This window comes from Lithobates pipiens, unplaced genomic scaffold, assembly GCF_037356315.1.
Source record: "Lithobates pipiens isolate NorthernLeopardFrog02 unplaced genomic scaffold, aLitPip1_a1.2 Scaffold_13, whole genome shotgun sequence".
Taxonomy (NCBI): domain Eukaryota; kingdom Metazoa; phylum Chordata; class Amphibia; order Anura; family Ranidae; genus Lithobates; species Lithobates pipiens.
In genome coordinates this window covers 230,694,739-230,720,144 of record NW_027507718.1, presented here as the reverse complement: position 1 = coordinate 230,720,144, position 25,406 = coordinate 230,694,739, and the positions used below count along the sequence as shown (strand labels likewise).

The window sequence follows — 25,406 nt, the reverse complement described above, 5'->3', positions numbered from 1 at the left end:
AGCTATCACTGCCTATAGGTACTGTAAATATTCACTGTGCACTGCTTTGATAATGTCATTGGCGCATGCGCTCTGAACGTGCATGCGGACACAGAAGGGAGACAGGTGAAGATGGATGCAGCCTGAAGTGGGGATGACGAGGGCTTCATTTGCAGATGTCACATAATGTGCTACAATGCCATGCATACTAGCACATTATGCCTTTACTTTGCAGATAAGGAAAAAAAACAGGTTTACTTCCTCTTGAAGACAGAGGGACAGAGGGAGGCACTGGAAATAGAGTACTCGGGTGCTCCCCATATTGGCTGGATCTTCTGAAGAAGCTGTGTGCTATTAGGCTCCATTCCCACTTGTGCAACTTGTCATGCAACTTTGCACATCAAAGTTGCATGACAAAACATTCCCCATGTTTTCCAATAATAACCATTCATATATGTAAAGCCCCTTTCACACTTGTGCGACTTGTCCTGCGACTTGGGACTGCAAAGTGTGAAAGGGGCCTTAGGCTCCTACTCCACTGCCCACATTCTGGTTCTGACAGTGGAAGGCCTTTGACCTGGCTGCAGATCACTTGCTCAGCTACCTCTGCCTCATCAGGCGTGGCTTCTCTGAGCTGCTGAGAGAGAGAATCTGAGAAAGGGGTATTTGCCTGCATTTGAGCAAGGTGAGTAATTGGGCACACCACTACAGCAGTAAAGATGACTCTGGACTTATATTGGAAAAACAAGGAGCGTCACAGTGCAACTTCCCAACAGCATCAGCCTGAGATGCACAGTATCCTTCTTTGCTAGAAGGATGCTCTAACCCAATCACATTTGCAGCGCATGAGTGTGCAGCAGCCCAGGCAAGTGCACTCGATACGTGTTGGACACATACAAGGGCTATGGTTTTTTCAACCAATAAAAAAAAAGTAATAGAAAACATCCCCATGTGAAAGGGTGAAGTGTGTGGTAGAATTTTGGCTGTATGCTATGCACACAGCCACATCTATTGTGCTCATATAAACACCCATTTCCATCTAAATGATATAATACCTTACCTTTCAACTCACTCATCCACATAAACAGACATGACCATCCGTCTTACGTTCTCAGTTCCATCAGCATCACTTCCCCTGCAGGTAGTCAGCCTGGTTCTTTTATTTACACATAAACAGGAAGCCACACCCTGGAGGATTTGCCTCCAACAGCTAAACCCCTCCTACACAGTTTGTGACCTCACAGGAAAATGAACAACACAGGATGTTAATGACCATATAAGGACATGACCAAATAAAGACATGACACAGAATAAATACATTTATACAATAACCAATGAATGATGACTACAATTCCGCTTATAGAAATCCTTAATATACATTGTTCCAGAGAACAATGTATACCTTGATTATGCTACCTTCCTTGTGGATGGAAGGTTATTTGCAGACGCACGCTGTGAATCTCGACATGTGCTGATCAGACACAACAGAGACAATAAGCGTACATCCACTCATAACCGATCTTTGCAGAGCAAACATATCCCTTCAGACGATCGTCTGTACAATGCACAGGGGCCCTTTCGCTGATGGACATGTCCTCACTCGGCAAACACCTCCCCAAACAACAGGAAGTTTACCACTACCTAACAGGTCTCAACCAGCGTCAGTCTGCCCCAGTCAGCTCCTTAGAGCGGGCTTGGGGAGAATGAAAACTCCAATACAATACATACTCCAATACATCTTCATAAAATGTTCCACAACAAGTGAAACCCGTTGCTGCATGGCCTGTCAAGAGCCCAGGATGAGCCTGCCATTCATTCAAATACCAGTGGGTCTGCATTAATGTGCAGCTTCCTGGGTTTTATCCTCTGCTCAACAATAGAAAACGATCCATTTGATGTCTTGAAGGTGTAGTTGAGAACACAAGCAACTGTGACAGTTATTAATGACATGCCTTGATTGTAACTGTTTTGGGAAACTGTTTAATCACTGGGTTTAGTTCTGCTTTAACTAACCCAGAACAAAGAGGTTCTGTGCCATGCATCAATTTATTGATGGAAAACTATTATGCCCCGTACACGCAATTTGACTTTCTCACAACAAAAGCGTGTTATTTTGTTCGAAGGATGTTGGCTCCAACTTGTCTTGCATACACACGGTCACACAAACGTTGGCCAACAATTCCGAATGTGGAAACGCGGTGACGTACAAGACGTATGACGAGCAGAGAAAAAGAAAGTTCAATAACCAGTGCGGCTCCTTATGCTTGATTGCGAGCATGCGTGAACATTTGTGCGTCGGACTTGTGTACACATGATCGGAAATTCAGACAACAAAGACAGAAAATTTGAGAACCTGCTAGCCAACATTTGTTGGTGGAAAGTCCTACAACAAATGTTCTATGGAGCGAGCTCACATCCAACATTTGTTATCGAAAAATCCGATCATGTGTACCGGGCATTAGAATGTAATATTCTGCCCAACATACAGGAAAATGTTTGTGATTTCAGCATTTAAAATTTAATTAAAAATATTCAAGGTTTATTGACAGAATTTCTTCAAAACATGGCTTGTCACTTTTGCCCTGGAGGAGATAATCGATTCTTGATAGCTGCCCTGTATATGGATACCGGCAGTTTTTCTGAGTCGTCTGTACCTATTGATGCACTGTTATGTTTTTTTATATGCTTAAATAAAGATTTACAAAAAAAAAAAAAAACGAAGCCTGTGGAAATTAAAGATTAATTCCTCAATTAATCGTAAATTTTTTTGATCGATCAAAATTCTTTTGATCGGTACTCACCTCTCCGCCAGCTTCCGGGTCTCCAGGGAGTTCCATCGGAGATCCAGTGACGTCACAGACATCAACGTCACCAGACTCCTCCCCCCTTCCCCAAGTGCCTCCGTCTGCTAACGAAGGGAAGGGGGGAGGAGTCCAGTGACGTCAAAGTTCTGATTGAATTTAACGTGTATGGGGAGGAGCTATGCATGACGTCACCCGCTGCTGCCCTGAGGAACTAACACGATTGTCGGCTTTACATGCTGTGTTTTTATCATCTTTATGTGAGTAGTTTGTGTTTGAACACAAAAATGTAATCTTATACTTATGCGGTGAGCACTTATATCTTTTTGAGAGAAATTTATGGTCCGTGTTAACCCTTATGATACCCGCTTGCATGACCACCTGTTTGCATGGGGGTCCAAGCCATAAGGTGAGAGTGATTAGTTAGATCGGAGGTGGATGGATTGTCATGCTACTGTGGGAAAAAAATTACTTATGTCAGTGCTGCAGTTTGAATTTAAAATGTATTTGTGTGAACTGTGACGTTAAGTCATGGATTGTGGAAACTAACTAGTGTCGGGTGATTGTATAGTGTATACCACATTTACCAATGACTAATGCAGAGTTGCAATGCAAGGAGTTCAGCTAAAAGCAGTTGGATCTGTATGTGCCTTATAATTAATCTAAATTAGTCGATTAATCGATTAAAAAAAAATAGATTAACCGAACACGAACATTTTAATCAGTAACAGCCCTAAGAAAAAATAGCTTGTCCTAGCCAGTCAAAATTCACCAAGTTTTAATGTTTACTGCTACCTAAGGGATCACATGGCTACTACAAAAAATTATTTGAGGTACTTCTATTGCAATCTGTATTGACATAGCAGAAATCAACTAACTATTTTCTAAAATGTAATCTCTTTTTGGAAGCTTGAGGTGTTGTAGACTTTCCTCTGACACTTTTTTTACTGTCCCTTAACCTTTGCAATGCCAGACCAATTTTTCCTTTTTTCACATCCATGTTAAAAGGCACCTTTTTTGGCTTGAAAACTTATGAAAAGCCCCATAAGACAGTATATGCTTTTATTAAAACTCATAAAATAAAAAGATGGTAGTTGAAATTTGTGTTGCGTGATATTTGTGCAAATGTTTATCAAATTTATATTTTCAGTTAAGAAAAGACTACATGTAATTTTCGTGCACACAAACACAAAATAATCTCCAGTCTATAAAGAATAGACTGTGTTAAAGCGGAAGTTCCATTTTTTAGGTGGAACTCTGCTTGAAGTGATGGTGACCCCCTGACATGCCGCATTTGGCATGCATTTTTTTGGTGGGGGAGCAGATACTCTCTTTTTGTAGCTGCTGAGTTTTAATTTTTTTTTTTTCGGCGGAACTCTGCTTTAAGTAAATAATACTGAATATGTAAAACCTGAAAATTGCATTTGCAATACCCAAAAGGAACCATAAATGTTTTCTCTAGAATTATTCCTCTCACTTTTGCATGAAGGGGATATACCTATCATGTATCAGCATTTTCAGTATTTTTCTTATATTCATTTTGTTTATATTTTAATATATTACTTAGTATTATTACAATCTCAAGGTGACAGCTTTTCCTTATGTAGCCCCTGATGCTTCCCTTGCGCTACTCTGAAGCAGATCAGGGATGGCAAGTCTCCAATCTGCTGCTTATCTGGCTACAGCTATCCAGAATCTGACACGTCTGAGTCCAGAATTACTCAGCTTTGAACACTGCACTCAGGGAATATTTATTCCCCAATCTTTCCCCCCTGCGCTCTATAATAAAGCTGTTTTTGTTCATGTTCTCTGGTCTCCAGGAGAGGCAGATGCCTTAGAACCCCTGGAGTGACAACACTTATGGGTAGAAGTGATCAGGAGGCTTTAAAGATGCACAGATTACTTTAACCATTTTAAGATCAAGCCTATTTCTGACACTTGGTATTTACAAGTTAAAATCAGTATTTTTTGCTATAAAATTACTTAGAACCCACAATCATTTTATATATATATATATATATATATTAGCAGAGATTCTGGAGAATAAAATTGTGGTCATTGCAATATTTTATGTTACACCGTAGTTAGGCAGCAGTCTTTCAAATGCAATTTTTTGTGAAAAAAATGCACTTCACTTAATTTAAAAAAACTGAACAGTACAGTCAGCCCAATTTTTTTTAATATTGTGAAAGATGATGTTACTCCGAGTAAATAGATACCTAACATGTTATGCTTTAAAATTGCGTATACTTGTGGAATGACAACAAACGACAGTACTTAAAAGTCTCCATAGACGATGCTTTCAAATATATTTACAGTTACCAGTTGAGAGTTACAGAGGAGGGCCTTTGCTAGAATTATTGCTCTCGCTCTAACAATCGCGGCGATACCTCACACATGTAATTTGAACACTGTTTACATTAGCAGGCCCGACTTATGTATGCGTTTTCTTGGGTGTGGGAGCATGCAGGGATGGGGGGTACTTTTTTTCTTTTTAGTTTTACACTGTGCCTTTAAAAAAAATATTCTGATCACTTTTATTGCTGTCACAAGGAATGTAGACATCCTTTGACAGTAATAAGCGATGTCAGGTACTCTTTATGGAGGGATCGGTGGTCTAAAAGACCACAAATCCCTCCTTTGCACTTCAAAATATTCAAAACGCCAAAATCTGCATTTTTGTATGCTTTGGATTCTTTAAATCGGCGCCCTTGGCTGCCGAGTAATCCGGAAGTGACATTGTGACTTTTCTGGCGAGTTACTACATCAGAGACCCGATTAGAGACAATTCTGCCTTTGTTTGGGTCTCCGGCCAGCTGGCGGGCATGCTGCTTGGTCGCTCGGGTCTGCCAGTGGGACAGGAGATCCAGGTATGGTGGCGGGAAGGGGGGGGGATGTGCCCTCAAGCTGCTGGTGATGACGGCCAAACGACTGCTTAGCCACTTAGCCTGTTATCACATGAAAGCCCACTGTCCGCTCTAAAAAAACTGTGCCAGGGTGATACCTGTAGCTGCAGGCATCACCCCGGCACAACCACTTCCTCAAAAAAAAAAAATCTTTGCGTGAAGTATAGTGAAGAGCAGAGGCTACAGATGAAATTGAAAACAAATTAATTGTTGCTATTTTGTAAGAGCTGGTTCACACCACAAAAACGCACTCCAGATACATTCCGGATGCATTTCTGTATGCACGTTTTTAACGCCTTTTTGACATGCACTGATGCATTTTGATGCGTTTCCGGATGCATTTCAGATGCTTTTTCTTCTTTATTCCTGATTTATTTTCCACTGTACGGGGTCTGATGCGTTTTGATGTGTTCCAGTGCATTCTGGTGTGTTTTTGATGCGTTTTATTGTGTTTCAGTACAGTCCAGTGCAGGAAAAATGCAGTATGCTCTACATTTTTTCTGGAACTGGAATGCCCTGGAAATAACAGCACTGGTGTGAACCATTTCAAACAATACAACCTACTTGCCATGCATTTTTGATGCAGAATAAGAACTGCACTGGACTGCATGTGGTGTGAAGTCCAGTCCAGGTGCATTTTTGATGAGTTTTATCGTGTTTCAGTACAGTCCAGTGCAGGAAAAATACATTATGTTCTACGTTTTTTCTGGAACTGGAACGCGCTGGTGTGAATCATTGCAAACAATACAACCTACTTTCCATGCGTTTTTGATACAGAATAAGAACCGCACTGGACTGCATGTGGTGTGCACTGGCCCTTAATCTTTAATTGCATTAATGTGGATATGTCCTTGGCAAGCAAAGGGTTAAATGGGGGCCCCAAATAGAATAGAAAAGGCTTTTTTAAGTAGTTTTGGCTGCAACAGCTTATTTTTTATAAAGTGGTAATATGCCTGATCTTCCTGAACTTCCTCCCATCCCCAGTTATTCTCAAAATTGTGACTTCTGGTATGTGTTTAGCCGCGTACACACGTAGCCGTCTATCCGACGGACTTAGTCTGGCGGACTTCCCGCCAGACTGCTGGCGGACTTCCCGCCAGACTGTGCGCCGTACTTTACGAATGGGCTACTTGCCCACACACGGCACTTTTTCAGCGGACTAATACGGCGTACTAAGTCCGCCGTACTATCCGCCCTACTGAACGGACTCGCCCACGCATGAGGAGGAAAGTCCGCTCATTTCGAGCGCGTCTCCAGGTAGGCGGGGCCCGCGAAGGAGACGCCGCTGGCCCCGCCATCTGGTATGGACTTAAAGGGGAACCCCAACGCCGAAAAAAATTGGCGTGGGGGTCCCCCCCAAGTCCACAACAGACCCTTGTCTGAGCACGCTACCCGGCCGGCCAGGAAAGGAGGAGGGGCGAGCGAGCGCACCCACCCCCCCGAGCCGTACCAGGCCGCGTGCCCTCAACATGGGGGGTGCCTTGGGGAAGGGGGGCCGCGCGGCCCCCCCACCCCAAAGCACCTTGTCCCCATGTTGATGAGGACAAGGGCCTCTTCCCGACAACCCTGGCCGTTGGTTGTCAGGGTCTGCGGGCGAGGGGCTTATCGGAATCCGGGAGCCCCCTTTAATAAGGGGGCCCCCGGATACCGGTCCCCCACCCTATGTGAATGAGTATGGGGTACAATGTACCCCTACCCATTCACCTGTAAAATAAAGTACAAAAAAAACACAACACACAAGATAAAATAATTTATTGCACAGCTCCGGGGGTCTTCCGTCTTCGGGGGTCTTGTCGCCAGACTCCTCCGCTATCTTCTTATAGCTCTTTTGCTAGCGGAGGAGCCCGGAATTCTTCTTCGTCGCCGCGGCCTCTTCTTCCGACTTTGGGGGGTCTTGTCCCCCTCTTCGGTTCTTCTGCCGGGCCACCGCGCCTTCTTATAGCTCTTTTACAGGCGGTGGCCCGGTCTTCTTCCGTTCTTCTTCTTCTTCTTCTTCTCCTGGAGATGTTGACTCGAAGCTCTCTCTGGCCGCAATGGCAGGGACGCGCTGCGCGGGGACTTATATAGAGACAAGGGGCGGGGTCATCAGTTGATGTCACATGGGTTGATGTCACATGGTGACCCCGCCCCCTTACGATGTCACAGTCCCGGAGGATGCTGGGACTGTCGCCATGTGACATCAACCCATGTGACATCAACCCATGTGACATCAACCGATGACCTCGCCCCTTGTCCCTATATAAGTCCCCGCGCACCGTGTCCCTGGCATTGCGGCCGGAGAGAGCTTCGAGTCAACATCTCCAGGAGAAGAAGAAGAAGAAGAACGGAAGGCAGCGGTGGCGGCGGCGACAGAAGATCGGGCCACCGCCTGTAAAAGAGCTATAAGAAGGCGCAGTGGCCCGGCAGAAGAACCGAAGAGGGGGACAAGACCCCCGAAGTCGGAAGAAGAGGCCGCGGCGACGAAGAAGAATGCTGGGCTCCTCTGCTAGCAAAAGAGCTATAAGAAGATAGCGGAGGAGTCCGGCGAGAAGACCCCCGAAGACGGAAGACCCCCGGAGCTGTGCAATAAATTATTTAATCTTGTGTGTTGTGTTTTTTTTTGTACTTTATTTTACAGGTGAATGGGTAGGGGTACATTGTACCCCATACTCATTCACATAGGGTGGGGGGCCGGTATCTGGGGGCCCCCTTATTAAAGGGGGCTCCCGGATTCCGATAAGCCCCTCGCTCGCAGACCCTGACTACCAACGGCCAGGGTTGTCGGGAAGAGGCCCTTGTCCTCATCAACATGGGGACAAGGTGCTTTGTGGTGAGGGGGGGCCGCGCGGCCCCCCTTCCCCAAGGCACCCCCCATGTTGAGGGCACGCGGCCTGGTATGGCTGGGGGGGCGCTCGCCCCTCCTTTCCTGGCCGGCCGGGTAGCGTGCTCGGACAAGGGTCTGTTGTGGACTTGGGGGGGGACCCCACGCCGATTTTTTTCGGCGTTGGGGGTCCCCTTTAAGTCCATACCAGGTGGCAGGGCCAGCGACGTGTCCTTCGCGGGCCCGCCTACCTGGAGACCCGCTGGAAATGAGCGGACTTTTCTCTGGGAAAAGTCTGTTCATTTCAAAAGTACGGCGGACTGGCATACACACGGCCGGATTGTCCGCCGAAATGCGAGTCCGGCGGGAAGATTGGAGTGCAAAACTACTTTCTAAGTCTGCCGTACTTTCGGGTCAAAAAAGTATGCCGGAGGCTACACACGGGGGGATTGTCCTGCGGACTTCAGTTTGCCTGACTTTTCCACCCGATTGTTCATCAATGTACTATAGTTCAAGCATTTCTTGTTTGGCAGCAGCAGACTTGAGCCTCGTACACACGATCGGATTGTTGGCCAACAGGGCATCAGACTTTTGTCCGAAGAGCATGTGCCAGGAACTTGTCTTGCATACTAACGGTACACAATTGTCAGCTAACAAACACAAACATATTGACATATTATACGTACTACGAGATGATAAAGAGGAAGTTCAATTGTCAGGCGCCACCCTTTGGGCTCCTTCTGCTAATTGTGTGTTAGTAGAAGTTTGGTGAGTGTTGATTAGTGCTTTTCAGTTCATGCTTTTTAGTTAATTTCTGAACGACCATTCGTCAACCAGCCATGTTGCCGAATCGGAGGAGAGAACGTGCAATTATTGGGCTTGGAGTTATTGCTTTGATCCAAGTCCAGTCCAGGAACAAGAGAAGGAGGAGTTCTTGGACCAAAAATTGGTTGCTTAAACGTGACCAATTATGTCATATGTCTTTTCTGCGGGAGATTCAGGAAAATAATCCAGATGATTTTCGGAATTATCTCCGGATGATGGACCCCTGCTTTAGTAAATTCTTGGCATTTGTGACCCCCCTATATTAAGAAGCAGGACACATGTATGAGGCTTGGCAATACTTCCAAGCAAAGACTCATTGCCACCTTGTGGTACTTGGCGGCAGGGAGAAGTCTTCAGGACCTCAGGTTTACCACTGGGATCTCCCCCCCCAGGTGCTGGGACTCATTATTCCAGACATCTACTCAGCCATTATGCAAGTCCTGCAGAAAGACTATATTCGAGTAAGTTTTTACCTTTAAGATCACATTCTATGTATTAATGTTTGCTGTTTTGTTTTATTTTGTTTATTCCATAATTATCAATGTTGGAATATGCTATGAAAGTCCTCTTTGTCCTCATGCATGCTGTAAGCTTTTCCTGCTCCTTTTATGGCCTACATGCATATTTTCCTTCACTAACCTCCCCAGAATGCTATCCTGGGCCCATACACACCTAGCCTAGTAACTTAACAATGTGTTTTGTCAGCTTCAGTTTTGGGCGTGCCATAAACAAAGCCTAAAATGTGTCCAAATGTTCTTGTTGTCCTCAAATTCAGGCACAGTGCAAGAGGCCATTTTTTGTGTCACAAACTAACCCCCAAAAAATGCTAAGTCAAAAGATACAAATACTCTATCTATTGACTTTGCAAAACCCATACACACTACCCCTCATTTGTGTTCATGTTTCTGGCTTAATTCACCAAACCATGTAGTGCAAGGGCCTGCCTGATTACCTTCAAATTGTAACGTAGAAAGTTTTTGTCTCCTATTATATTGATAGTTTATTTCAGAATGTTCAAATATGCTGCAATTTGGACAGTGTGTATCTCTATTTTTAGATTATGACACTTCTTACCTGTTCACTGGACTGCCAATAGTGTAAGTAAGGAGGGGCTGGCCAAAGTATCACACATTATTTCTGAAAACAGCTCTCATGGAAGTGGAGAGGGTTACCTGTCCAAAACATCTAACCACCATTCTTTTTTTATAATGGGCCACCAGAGGGGGTGAGGAATCAAATAAGTTGACCTTACACTTTGGTCTTTAAATACTCATTTAAGTGTTATCCTTAAGTTGCCCATGCATGTTTGTGTCAACTCTGCTTGCAATGTTATGTGCAGAAGTAGTAATTTATTTTTTATTTTTTTAATCCAGTTTCCTTCCAACCCACAGCAATGGCATGACGTTGCAGCCCAGTTCCATAATCAGTGGGATTTTCCCAACTGTGGTGGTGCTATTGATGGAAAACTTTTTCGGATTGTCCCACCACCCAACTCTCTCATATTATTTCAATTATAAGGGCTTTTGCAGCATAGTCCTGCTAGTTGTAATGTCTGCCACATATGAGTTTTTGTATCTTGATGTTGAGAAGAATGGCCGCAACTCTGATGGAGGAGTCATTACACAGACAGAGTTCTACAAGCGGCTCCAGAATAGCACCTTAAACTTGCCACCTTCTGATGTGGAGGGCCTCAATTTTGTTTTTGTTGCAGATGAGGCCTTTGCTCTGGGGGAACATCTTATGAAGCTGTTTCCTATGAGGAAACTTGCCCCAGAGCAGAGAATATTTAATTACAGGCTCTCTCGTGCCAGAAGGGTGGTCAAAAATACCTTTGGCATCCTCCTCATTTGGCTCAGGCTATTTTTAACACCAATTAACCTGGCACTGTACAAAATAAACCATGCGGTACTGTGCTGCTGTATACTCCATAATTTTTAAGGAGGAATGCTAGCAGCTACTTTGCCTCAGTTACAACTGATGCAGACCGTGCAGTGGCAGGCCCAGCTGAAGAGGTTGTAGCTCAGCCATCTGTGGGTGTGATGACGGCTCTAGAAAATGCCTGTGCTGGATTGCCCTCCCAAAATGCCAGAAATCTACGGCAAAAATACCTGGATTATTTTTTGGGTAGAGGAGCAGTGGCTTGGCAGCAAATTGTAGCTGATCAGGAATAAAATATTTTTTTGATCCTAAACTCATATTTAATTTGAACTACTGTTGTCTGTGTTTCTTATCTGTCTAATATTTTCATAAATGGCCTTTATTTTGGACACTTGCTACAATAATGCAAATGTTCCTTATTTGCTACATGAGGTAGGAACATTTAAGTGAACATTGTCACTGTAACTACAACAACTTAACAAATACACTGGTATTGAGCATTGAAATAATAAGCCACAAATTAAAACAAACCAAAATCTTGGTGTATATGTATGTTTTGCATTATTTCATCCCTTTTTGTAGCTAAAAGGCATGTTAGACATTAACATTAGAACATTAGATATACATCCCCAACTCAGGAACTTACAAAGTTTGAGTTTGGTAAAGTAAAGGCCAAATGAGACATTAGTATCCCAAGACTGTGTGGCTGTTGCCTTCCTCAGATGGGGTCATCTCACCCCTCTAAAAGCCAACATTTGAAGCCATGGACACTTATAGGCAGAACTATTAAATGCCCCTTATGATCCCCTGCCGAAAATGTGTGCAGTTCCAAACAATTTATTTTCTAAACCCACAAAACACACAGTGTGTCAACATGTGCTATCTCCCATCATGGGGTATCAATGGATGTGTTTTTTGGGGGTGCAACCCCTTCCTCTGACCTACTTTAGTTATGAGTAGAGATGGGCTTTATGTTCGAGTCGAACATGAGTTTGACTCGAACATTGGCTCTTCACCCGTTCACCGAATAGTGAATCTATGGGAGAAATCAAGTGCTAATTTTAAAGGCTTATAGGCAAGTTATTTTCATAAAAAGTGTTTGGGGACCTGGGTCCTGCCCCAGGGGACATGTATCAATGCAAAAAAAGTTTTAAAAACGGCCATTTTTTCGTGAGCATTATTAAAATCACTGCTCTCGAAAAAACAGCCGTTTTTAAAACTTTTTTTGCATTGATACATGTCCCCTGGGGCAGGACCCCGGTCCCCAAACACTTGCATATAAGCCTTTGAAATTATCACTTTTGGTTTTCCATGTTCATAGACTTTAATGGTGTTTGCATGTTCGAACAAAGTTTTTGCCTGTTCGCATGTTCTAGATGCGAACCGAACGGGGAGGGGGGGTGTTCGGCTCAACCCTAGTTATGAGGAAGGGGTTGCACCCCCAAAACACATCTATTGATACCCAGTGACGGGAGATAGCACATGTTGACACACTGTGTGTTTTGGGGCTTTAGCAAAATAGATGTAGAGGAGTGGAGTGGAGAAACAGTTCTGTCCCTAAACTTTGACATTTCAAAGTTATAAAAACATGGTAAATATTTAAAGGGCAAACAGAAACCAACAAGTGGGACAAGAAACCTCAGACCAGGCAAGAGGAAATTAAAATTTGGCAAGCATGTCCACTAAATCTCAGATTCTTTGATGTAAAGCAGTGTCAGCCTCCTTGATTTGCTCCAGATCCTTCAAACAATGCAACATATCTGCACTAGGGATGAGCTCGGTGTTCGAATGCATGTTCAACTCGAACATCAGCCGTTCGTCTGTTTGGCGAATTCAGAACTTTGTGGACCGTTCGCACCAGTGGCACGAATGGCCCACAATGCACTACGCCATCGCAGTGCATTGCTGGCGCGTGATTGGCCAAGCATGCATTGTGACCCCATATGCTTGGCCAATCACAGCGCCGGCAGCGAGGAGAGCCATAATTGGCCACAGGCAGGATGCCTGTAGCCAATTATAGCTCATGAGGTTTAGTACACGCCCCACACTATATAAGGCCGCCAGCGTGGCGGCCTTGTGTAGTGTTTTGGCGTGCAGGGAAAGAGCTAGATAGGCAGGGACAGTGTGTTCTTTTCTCAGCCATCTGCAGGAGTTAGTGGGTGTTGTGTGCCTCCAGCACAGTATACACCTGTATCTACCCTTTATTGCTGGTGTTCTGTAATACAGGCATCTGTAGGAGTTAGTGAGTGTTGTGTGCCTCCAGCACAGTATACACCTGTATCTATCCTTTATTGCTGTTGCTCCCTAATACAGCCATCTGCAGGAGTTAGTGGGTGTTGTGTGCCTCCAGCGCAGTATACACCTGTATCTACCCTTTATTGCTGGTGTTCTCTAATACAGGCATCTGCAGGAGTAAAATTGGGTGTTGTGTGCCTCCAGAACAGTATACACCTGAAGATACTCCTTATTGCTGGTGTTGTCTGTTGCATAGCTTGCATATTAGCCTTTAAAATTAGCACTTTTGATTTCGAACGTTCGAGTCCCATAGACTTTAATAGGGTTCTAAAGTTCGTACGAATTTTCAGTCCGTTCAAATGTTCTGGTGCGAACCGAACCGGGGGGTGTTCAGCTCATCCCTAATCTGCACTCATTCTGCCAATAGTGCATCGTGGAAGATCATGACATAGTAAGAAGTGTAAAAAGTATTAAGGGACTGATGATCAAGTGGCTGAGGCCCTACATAGTGAGTTTGTGGTCAAGTTACTAGTCAAATTCCCAGTCCCCACGACCCAGTCTATTGTTGCTTGCAACCTGCTTGCCCTTCAGACATCTACACTACTAGGAATGTACACATTGCAACTACTTTGTAATCTTGGCCCTGGTGCCTGGGTCTCCAAAACTCGGGGACCTAGCAACGCTGCCAGCTCTTTCCACCTCTTCCTTCTCCATGCTAATGTTAAGGCACTACATACTTTGCTAATGTGTGGAGTGGGTGCTTTGTTTGGACATATAAACACTCGACTCCGCACTGTTAAGTGTCTCCTTGGTCTTCCTCTGACTCTGGGGTCTCATTCTGGTGCCAGAATAATCCCCTTCTTGCAGAAAGGCCGGACTCTGCTGTGGGCCGACCCTTTCGATAGCTGGGAACACCCACTAAAGTAAAAGCATAATGGGCTAGTATGCATCGCATACTAGCCCATTATGTGGCATTTTACCTGCGATGTCCCTGCTGGTGGCCGGATCCATCTTCGCTCCTCCTTCCGGGGCCGTGCGCTCTGTGACTGAACTCAGACATTCTGCTGTCTGTATAGTTGCTGCACCTCCATTCAGTTGCAGGCTGTCAGCACAGGGTTCCAGGCCACTCTGAACGCCTCATTCATGCTGTAGAGGCGTTGGCGCCCATATGACTGGAGCCTGACATGCTACACCCATCCATTGTATGTCTCTAGACGTTGCACCCCTATGGCCGGGGTTCCGTTGTTGCACTTGGCTCCATCCTGGTCACCTAATGAATTCCCAGATGATCTCTAATAGTGGTGTGTGCCAATATTTTCAAATTTTACATTTTATTTTTTGTCTTTGATGACATTTCTGTTTATACTTTACAAGGATTCTCAAATAAAAGGAAAAAAAAAAATGAAAAAATAAATAAATAAATAAATAAACACTTGACATGTATACACATTTGAAGGCAGGTTCCAAGAATACTTACTTACGCAAACAAGAGGCTCCTGAATACTTTATTCCTCTTCTGGGTCACTTTGGCCCTCAGTGTGACTCGCGTCAGGGGATTTGAGGTCCACAATGGTAAGGTCTTTGCTGGGTCCAGGAATCAGATTCCATGGCTCTAAACAAACATCCTGAGTGAGCTCACCACACTCACTTTCCTCTAAAAAGAAACAATACACCATTCATTAAGCCACCCCAAGTCCCATCTGTTTCTAGCATCAATTTTGCTACATTAGTTGCCAACCTTGCACTTGGTCTGATGTCAATGTTTGCTCCTGACTAGTAGACTCCATCATGCTGCACTCTGGTTGTTTTTCTATGAAAAATGCATAGAAAAGGGAAGGTGATGTCATTTTACAGAGGGCAAACACTGGGAAAGTGCCAACATTGAAAAAGTAAAGCAGTTGCCCCCCATCCCTCTTGTCTCCTATGGGATAGGGGATATATGATGATCATCCTAGCAGGCATGACTCTGTGACTGTAAACCCCAGGGCCTCTCCTCTACCCATGTCTACACTGGCAAGGCTGCATTAATGGGCACTGATGAGCCAGGCAGCCACCAGAAAGTGTTCTTCACACCTTAAGTTCTGCCCTAAGCTGAAGGCCTTTGGCCCACCTAGAAACACCCCTGTGTTTTTGTGAGGAAGATGGCTTTGTTAGCTCCCCTGTTGTGGTGGCTAGTCTGTAGCCTCCTTTTTTGGTTCCTCCCTGTTGAAAGAAGAGAAATAAATTTCATCCAAAAATAAAGAAATGTCCAAAAACAGAAGCAAATAAGAATGTTCATATCTGCTTTATATTTATCTTCATCTTTAAAATACCAAGTCATACAAAGATTTTAGAAAACATTAGATAGAATTCTCTCAAGCTACTTGTATAAAGAACATATACAGAGAGCTAATTTTCACATATCCATATTGGTTAGAAACAAATATTGCTTACTTTTTTTATGATCTGATGTCTCTACTCCATCTGGTTTTGTTCACGGCGTTTGAGATCAGACCATTATTTTCTGATTTGGTCCTTTGATTGTTCCACCGAAAATTCGCAATGCAAAACAGCTATGACCTTCTCCAAAATTAGGTCCTTTCGGCTGTTGGGCCTTTCATAATTGTGCAGCTTGCAGTTTTAATCATGCTTCTCTAGGATGCGCACCATCTCCACCATGTCACCCTTGCTCATGGGGGTTGCTTTGTGTCTCCTATTAGCTCCACCACTGCGGAGCTGTCTGCAATCTGCCGAATCTGCCATGTTGTCCCTCACAAATGTTCAGCCGTGTGTGTCGCATGCAGAAGAGAGATGGTCACACCCCAGCGTCATGACGCACTTTAAACGTAGTTTCATTCATCAAGGTCCTTGACTCAACAAGGTCCTTCACTCAGAGAGATCTGGAGCAGCAGCAGATGACCTATATTTGCCCAGGCTGTGATACTACGACAGCCTGCATTTTTTTTGACTGACCAGACAGAACCCAGGCCATCACTGTCTACACTTCCTTTGATTTCTGCTTAGACCACATCTCCTGAGGTCCACACAGGTCCTGCTACATAGGATGAAGATGTGGAGGAGCCCAGCTTGACCTAGGTATAGCTTTTCTATTTCTCCACATCAAACTTGCACAGTGAGATCAAAACTGTGTGTGATTGATGACCACACCCTAAAAAAGTTTCTAATTATGTCCCATTTTCATACACAGGAAATTGTCAGTCTGCAGCAGTCAGCAGCCAGACGGAGTCACAGATCCCTCCCCTACACCCTCCTGCTAAAAGGGCCAGGAAGAGCAGGGATCTGGGGAGGCCACATCTACCTTCCTCAGCCAGGCCACTACTGCCATCCAGACAGACCCAGATGAGGCTGAGGGATTTGCCGTGCTGACTACAAATAAATTAAGACAGATAAAAGGTGAGCAAAGGAGCAGGTGTGAGGAACTCATCCTGCAGCTCCTCAACCACGGGGTGAGGGGCCCAATTGCCGAAAACACACACCTGTGTGGTTTGTGGCCTCACATCCACCACCTCCACAGCCACCCCACCCACCACAGCAGCATGGCGGTTAGTGGCAATACCAGCCACAAGACCCCCAACAAGGTCGCTGGTGTGGGGATTTTCACCTCTACCCCCTTAACTCATATTTTTTGTTTTGTTGAATAATGATTTTATTTGTTATATATTTTTTTTATTTTTGTATGCATAGAATGCACTTTTTGGGTAAGTTCTTTATATTTGGATGGCAGACAGCATCTCTAATTTAATTGGTTTTCTTTTTTTTAATGCACAATAAAAAAATTGTGTAGAATAATACTTGGCTATGTGTTTTACTTCAGATGGCAGTTTGGGAGTAGGTAGTTCCATTTTTAAAAATACAGGCAGTCCCTGAGTTATGAACACCCAAGTTATGAATGACTCCTACTTACGAACGGCCTCAAATGCTGGCCACTTGTGCTCCAGGCGGGTCCTGGATAACTTTTGAGCACTTTCGAGCACTTCCGAACACATCCCACACTGCCGTACTACGCCCCAGATAACATAACAAGCACCCGGAACATCCCACATCCATGCACAGGAGGCAGTTACACTTACGGACGCAGTGTTCCGACCGGAAGTTACACTTACAAATGCAGTGGTGCCATTTACGAAAAACTTCGACTTATGAACAAAGCTATAGTCCCTGTTGTTTTCGTAACCCGGGGACTGCCTGTACAATATAAAGTTAACAAGGGACACCAACATAGTTGTGTCTTTGATCTTAAAAACCATGGGATAATGGTGTTGTGGTAACTTACCCAAAAAATAAAACAACAATCATAATAATATTATTCTTGATATCACAAGACAAAAAAAGCCTTTTCAAATACATTTGCCATAACTCCATCAGTATCACCAGCAAAGCAGCTTCATTATTATCCCAATAACCACCTCAATACAGTGCACTTATAGCCCCTTCCTGTCCATACCAATTTTCAGCTTTGAGCGCTCTCACAGTTTGAATGACAGTTACTCAGTTATGCAACACTGTACCCATATGAAACTTGCTTTCTTTTTTACACACAAATAGAGCTTTATTTTAGTGGTATTTCATCACTAGTGTTTTTTTTTTTTTTTCATTTTTTGTGCTATAAATGAAAAAAAAACACGTAAATTTTGTGAAAAAAAATGCCCTTTTCTTTGTTTCTGTCATAACATTTTGCTAATTAGTAATTTGTCTTCATAAATTTTGGCAAACATTTATACTGCTACATTTCTTTGGTAATAATAACTCAAATTAGTGTATATTATTTGGTCTTTGTGAAAGTTATACAGTCTACAAACTATGGCGCCAATCACTGAAAATTTATCACATCTGATCAGGCCTTCAGTACATAGTGTTTATCTCATTTCTTAAGACACTAACAAGTCAGGAAAGTACAAATAGCCCCCAAATGACCCCTTTTTAGAAAGTAGACATTCCAATGTATTAAGTAAGTAGTATGGAGAGTTTTTTTCAAGTTGTCATTTTTTTCCCACAATTCTTTGCAAAATTAAGATTTTTTTTTTTTTTTTTTTTTTTACAAAATTGTCATATTATCAGGTTATTTCTCAAACAAAAATTACACCCCAAAATACATTCTACTACTCTTCCTGAGTATGGCGATACCACATGTGTGAGACTTTTACACAGCCTGGCCACGTACAGAGCACCAACATTGAAGTAGCACCTTCAGGCGTTCTACGAGCAAAAATGACACATCTCATTACACAACCACCTATTACACTTTTCAAGGCCCTGGAGCACCAGGACAATGGAATTGGAAAGCATGCAAAGCAAACACCCCAACGTATAATCTATGAGGCAGAATGAGTATTTTGAACGGTTCTTTTTTTCCAGAAGTTTTTGGAAAATGTGGAAAAAAATGAAAAAACTGAAAATTCCTATCAAAATACTTACCGTAATTTTCCTTTCCTGATGGACTCCATGGCAGCAACGTGTGGGTTAAGTCCCGCCTCCACTACCCTATAGGACACTACTCCCATAAATCTTTGCTCCCTGCCCATGGCCGTGTTCGATAACTAGCCTACTCCAGCCATTTTGGGAGGGAACTCCTGCTGCCATGGAGTCCATCAGGAAAGGAAAATTACGGTAAGTATTTTGATAGGAATTTTCCGTTTTCCTGACAGACTCCATGGCAGCGACGTGTGGGAAATAACTCGCCAAACACACTCGGGTGGGCAAAAAATGCTGAACAAAAAATTTTTTTAACACTGTCCACCGACAGCACCTTTAAGTCAAAATCAACAAAAGATAGACTGGCAGGTTCAACACAATAGTGAGCCATAAACGTATGAATGGATGACCAAGAGGCAGCCCTGCAGATAACCTCAGGAGCCACATGACGTGAAGCTGCCCAAGAAGTAGAGAGACTTCTCGTGGAATGCGCCGTAACCGCCTCAGGAGGAGCCAAGCCCTTCTCATTATAAGCCCACTGGATCGCCTGAACCACCCACGTGGAGATGGATCTGACCGAAGCCCTAAGGCCTTTGCTTTTACCATGAAAAAGAACAAAAAGATAATCTGATTGCCGGAAAGAAGCTGTCGCCTCCAGGTATCGTTTCAAGATAACTCCCATGTCGAGAGGATGAAGATCCTGATTCCCAGCCGAATGAAAGGTAGGAAGGGTAATGTCCTGATTTTCGTGAAAGACTGAGGTAACCTTTGGGTTCGAACCCAGCATTGGCACTAGGACCACTCTGTCAGGGAAGAATGTGAGGAAAGGTTCCTTTGACCCTAAAGACTGAATCTCAGAGACTCTTTTTGCTGAGGATATGGCCACCAAAAAAGATGTCATTAGGGACAATTCTTTGACTGAAAGTGTTCTGTCCAGATGAGAGAAGAAGTCGAGAACTAGCGGTAAATCCCACTTGGGGAACCTAGGTTTCCTCTGTGGTCTAAGTCTAATCGCTCCTTTAAAAAATTGCTGAACCAATGGATGTTTAGCCCAGGATACTCCAGAAAAGGCCGAGATTGCCGAGACTTGCACACGAAGAGCGCTGACAGATAGGGGAATGTCCAGTCCGGACTGTAAGAAACCGAGAACATCCTGAACCGTCAAATTACCACTGGAGCAAGACCTGGAAGACAAGTGACTTGTGAATCTAGACCAAATCCTCTCGTATACCTGGTTGGTACTTTTCCTCCTTGCACTCATGAGAGTAGGAATGGCCTCCTTTGGGCAACCCAGAGCCTCTAACCTTCCCCTCTCAAAAACCAGACCCTCAGACATAGGTGGGCTGGACAGGGATGGAGCTTCGAGCCCTGGGATAGAAGATCGGGTCTGAGAGGTAAGGGAATCGGATCTCTGACACTGAGGAGCATTAGAAGCGGAAACCATGGCCTGTTGGGCCAATAAGGTATTACAGCTATCACCTCTACTGCTTCTGTTTTGAGTCTCCGCAGGAACTGCAGAATAATAGGAGTTGGAGGAAAGGCGTAAGCTTTGTTGAACCACCATCGATTCGTCAGCGCATCCACTCCGTAGGCCTGAGGATCCCGAAACCTGGAATAATACCTCGCCAGTTTCTTGTTGCAAGGGGAAGCAAATAGGTCGACCTCTGGGGAGAACCACAACGTTGGAATCCACCTGAAAACTTCTTCGTGAAGGGACCATTCGTTGTTGTCCAGATTGACCCGAGACAGAAAATCCGCTTGGACGTTCTGCGTTCCTGGAACATAAGTTGCTGTAATGTTGACCAGGTTCTTCTGAGCCCAAGACATGATTGGCTCTACCTCCTGAAGAAGGGACAGACTCCGAGTACCTCCTTGTCTCCTTATATATGCCACTGCTGTAGTGTTGTCTAGTCTGAGTAGGACCGAGGTTCCTAAGACCAGATGCCGAAAGGCTAGGAGCGCCTGGAAGGCTGCCCTCAATTCTAGAATATTCGACACCATCCTCCTGGAAGGAAAGTCCCAGGTGCCCTGTGCTACTTCCGTCAAACAGTGGGCGCCCCAGCCCCTGTTGCTGGCATCCGAAGTTATTGTCACCCATGAGATGGGGAGAATGGAATGGCAATTGAATAGGTTCTCCTTCCGAAGCCACCAGAGCAGAGAGATTCTCATTGAAGATGTGATCCGGATAGGTTGCATCTTGTTGCCCAGCCATTGGTGAAGAAACCCCTTTTGGAACGGTCTCATCTTCCATTGGGCCCACTTCACCATTGGAATCGTGGCCACCATGGTGCCAATAATCCTCAGGCACTGAAGAGCCAGAAGATGGGAGGCTGAGAGGGCCGGACGAATTCTGTCTCGAATTACCACTACTTTCACTTCGGGTAAAGAGATGGTACCCCTCACTGTGTTGAAGAGTGCGCCTAGGAACACAAGAGACTGGGAGGGAATTAACTGACTCTTTTCTAGATTCAGGATCCAACCGAACTCTTGAAGAGTGGAGATAACCTGACCCTTGTGCAGTAACAGACGGTCTCTGTCCTGGGCTAGCAGCAGAAGATCGTCCAAATAGTGGTAAAGACGAATTCCCTTGGTTCTCAATAGAGCCACTACGGCCAACAACACCTTTGAGAACACTCGGGGGGACGTTGAAAGTCCGAACGGGAGACACACGAACTGGAGATGTAGTTTTCCTACTGAAAATCGCAGAAACTGCTGAAAATCTTCTGCCACAGGGACATGAAAGTAAGCGTCCTTTAGGTCTATTGAAATCATCCAGTCTCCTGACTGGACTGACTGTTGTATTGTAGACAAGGTTTCCATCTTAAACCTTTCCTTCTTGATAAAACGATTCAGATGTGTAAGGTCTATAACTGGTCTCCAAGAACCGTTTTTCTTCTGGACCATAAAAAGAGGGGAATAAATTCCTCTCCCTCGTTGATCGTCTGGCACGGGTACGGCAGCGCCTTGAGCCAATAAAGATTTCACGTAGGCCAACAAGATCTGCCTTTTTTCTTCTGTGGCTGGAAATGAAGTGGGAACATACTTTAGTCTTGGGGACCTGCAGAAGGTCCAAGAATGGCCTGAAGAGACCGTTCTGACGGTCCAGAGGTCCCGGATTGAGGCCGCCCAGACATGCCGAAAATGTAGAAGACGAGCCCCCACCTGGCCTATCTGAGCGGGCCCAATCTCAAAAAGATTTGGTTGGTTCCCTCTCTCCTGACGCACTGCTCTTGGCGGATTTCTTAAAGGATGACTGCCTTGATTTCCATGATCTGGAATATTCCCGACCCGGTTTATAGCTACGGGCCTGCCTGGCCTGCTCTTGATACTGCTTTTTAGGAAAAAATCTCCTCTGGCTTTTTAAGCGTCTATCCTGGGGAAGAAACCCCGACTTACCACCAGTGGCCCGGGTTATGGCATTATCCAATTTATTCCCAAAAAGAGAAGAACCCTCGAAGGGGATACGGCACCACACCTGTTTAGATGCTGGATCAGCCAGCCAGGGACGAAGCCAAAGGGCCCGTTTGGCGGTTACAGCTGAAAGCATGACCCGGGACACTAGGCGGATGATGTCAATCGAAGCCTCCCCCAGAAAAGCCGAAGCAAGCCGCAACTCCTGGATAGGAGAGTTTTTAGCGACTTCATCCGAAATGTTTCTGAGAGTATCATCCACACCGTCCGTCCAGACTTCCATGGCTTTGGACATTGCCGCTAAAGCCAATGCTGGCTTGCATGCCATACCAGCAGTGAGGTAGACTCTCTTTAAATCGGAATCAATCCGCCTATCTAAGGCATCCTTGAATGAAACTGTATCCTCCAATGGAAGGGTCACATGTTTTACTAATCTCATCACCACTGCATCCACGAGTGGAGCGGATTCCAGATACTTGACCTCATCCTCCTTAAAGGGATATAACCTTAGGACTTTTGAGAGCATACTATTCTTTTTCTCAACTTTACTCCATTCATCCGTGATGACCTCACCAAGTTCAGACAGGAATGGAAAGTTAAGACGCTCCCTTTTAAGTTGCTTGAAATACTTCCTTTGTTTGGAAGGATTAGCCACCTCATCTTCCCAGTTCAAAGCCTCTCTGATGGCCTTCACCAAGGGAGAAAGTAAGGCAAAGTCAAACCCCACACAGGGGCTATCTTCCTCAGATTCACTGTCTGAAGCAGCAGCTGAATGGTGGCTTGTTAAAGAGGACTCCCAAAGCTCTTGAGCATGCGAATCCCTGACTGGTGACTGAGGTGATTCTGACTGAGGCACAGGGGTCTGATTGGCCCCGATCCCCTTGAGGGATTCTTTCACCACTTTTTCCACAAGGGATCTTAGTTGCTGGTCCGTACCCCCTCTCTCACTAGAGGCTTTAGAAAAGCAGAGGTCACACAGGGATTTCCCAATAGGAACTTGCGATCTGCATCCCCAGCAAGTATTAATAACAGAGTGGCTGGAATGAGCCCTGGAGGAGCGAGATCGATCCTCGCTACGGCGCCCAGATCTTGAGGGTGAGCCGTGATGTTTAGACTTAGAATATGAGTGCCGGTGGTAAGACTTAGAAGAATTGCTTCCTCTGTGCGTTGAGCTGCGTTGCTGTGCTGATCTAGATGGGCTAAGACAGAGATAGAAGAGACATACAGATAAGGAAAGATAACACACTGACTAATACCGGACCACTCCCCCCCCCCCTTACTTCCTCCCCAGACAGTACCTATTATGAGAGGGCTGGCCACATACAGGCCGGAGGTGAGTCCATATCTCTAGGGGTTTCCATAAATGCTGCAAAGTCATATAAGTAAGGCTGAGGGCATCAAACACACACATGCCCACCCCCTTCTTCCCAGAAGGCCACCTACCTCCACAGCAGAAAACCTGGACAAGGGGAAGTCACGAAATAACCTGCAAGCATTCCCAAAGCCTGCAGGCTATTTTCTAAGTTTAAATAAGGCGCCCTAATGACGTCATCACCGCGTCCTGTGTACCGCTACTGCGCATGCGAGAATAGCGTCATCCCGCCGCCACCGCGCACGCGCGAACCAAGCCTCGATCCTGTGCCGTACGCGCGCATGCGCAGAACGAACGTACCGACGAAGACCCGGAAGTGAGCACCGGCGGAACGCAGGCTAATCCGACCGTCACGCCTATACCCACATACACAGACACAGAAAACGAACGGAAAATGAAGGAGAAACGACAAGAAAATAAACACAAACTGCTGCCATGGAAAAGAGGAACAATCTTACCGCTCCCACACGATCGTCTCCGGGCCGAAGGTAAGCACAATACATACCGGACTTCTCAGGGCAAAATAGGTCACCTGCTATTTAGCTGGGCTATCCGACCAAGTGCGCAGCCTGCCTGCCAGTGGCTAGGCTTCTGGCTTCCTCCAGCGCTTATATCCAATGCCCACTCCATACCCCGCTAGTAGCTAGGGCTTAACGGAGTCATGCGACAATTCCATCCAGTCGCAATTCGGCCAAACCAACAATGGAACCGTGTGGGAGCAATCTTCAGGTAGAAAGACCATAACGTCTGGTCCTACGGAGGAGGACAAAAAAAGAACACGGCCATGGGCAGGGAGCAAAGATTTATGGGAGTAGTGTCCTATAGGGTAGTGGAGGCGGGACTTAACCCACACGTTGCTGCCATGGAGTCTGTCAGGAAAGCATTTTTTTTTACACAAAGTTGTCAATTTATAAGATATTTCTAACACATAGCATGTATATAGCAAAAATTACACCCCCAAAAAACATTCTGCTACTTTTCCCAAGTATGGCGATATCACATGTGTAGGACTTTTACACAGCCTGGCCACATAGAGAGGCCAAACATTGAAGTAGAACTTTCAGGCGAGCTAGAAGCATAAATTACACATCTCATTTCATTCCTACCCATCACACTTTTGAAGATCCTTGAGCACCAGGACAGTGGAATTACCCACAAAATGATCCCATTTTGGAAAGAAAACACAGCAACGTATATTCTATGAGGTATGGGCTGCAAATAGGTACTCGGGTACTCTGATGGCCTTGTGACAGGTACTCTGATGGCCTGGTGACTGGTATTCGGGTACTCTGAAGGGCGGTGATAGGTACTCAGGTGCTCATATGGACTGTGACAGGTACTGATATCTTTTGAACATCTTGCTGGCAGTGGATTAAAGGCTCCAAAAGTGTGATTTCAAAAATGACAAAAAAATCATTCTAGGATGTTTTTATCCATAAAGTAGCCATCTGGTGACAGAGACTGGATAAAGGGATCATGGCAAGTTCCAATGAACCTCACAACTTGATTCTCCTAATGTGGGAATTACACACAACTGCAAGCTGAGTGAGTTAAAGAGAAGAATTTTCTAAGACTGGAGCAGACAGAATCTGGAGAAGCTGTGCATAGTAACCAATCAGCTTCTAGTTTTCATTTTCAAAGCTTAACTGAAGAAGCTGAGGCTAGAAACTGATTGGTTACTACATTGTGTCAGATTCTTTTTGCTTCAGTTTTAGTGAATTTCCCCAAAAGGGTTTTCTCTTACGTCCATTTCCACACTCTAGAATGATGGTGTGAGTGCAATATGA

At 44.9% G+C, this 25,406-nt stretch overlaps 1 protein-coding gene and 1 non-coding gene across 3 annotated transcripts in view; both read left to right on the top strand.

The window, feature by feature from the left end:
• Window positions 1-25,406, top strand: part of ARHGEF18 (Rho/Rac guanine nucleotide exchange factor 18) — a 569,373-nt gene that overhangs the window by 172,800 nt on the left and 371,167 nt on the right. The gene's annotated exons all lie outside the window — the stretch shown is intronic.
• LOC143980038 (small nucleolar RNA SNORA35) lies at window positions 14,213-14,341 on the top strand. Its single transcript, XR_013274184.1, has one exon. It is a non-coding gene; the product is annotated as a small nucleolar RNA SNORA35 (small nucleolar RNA).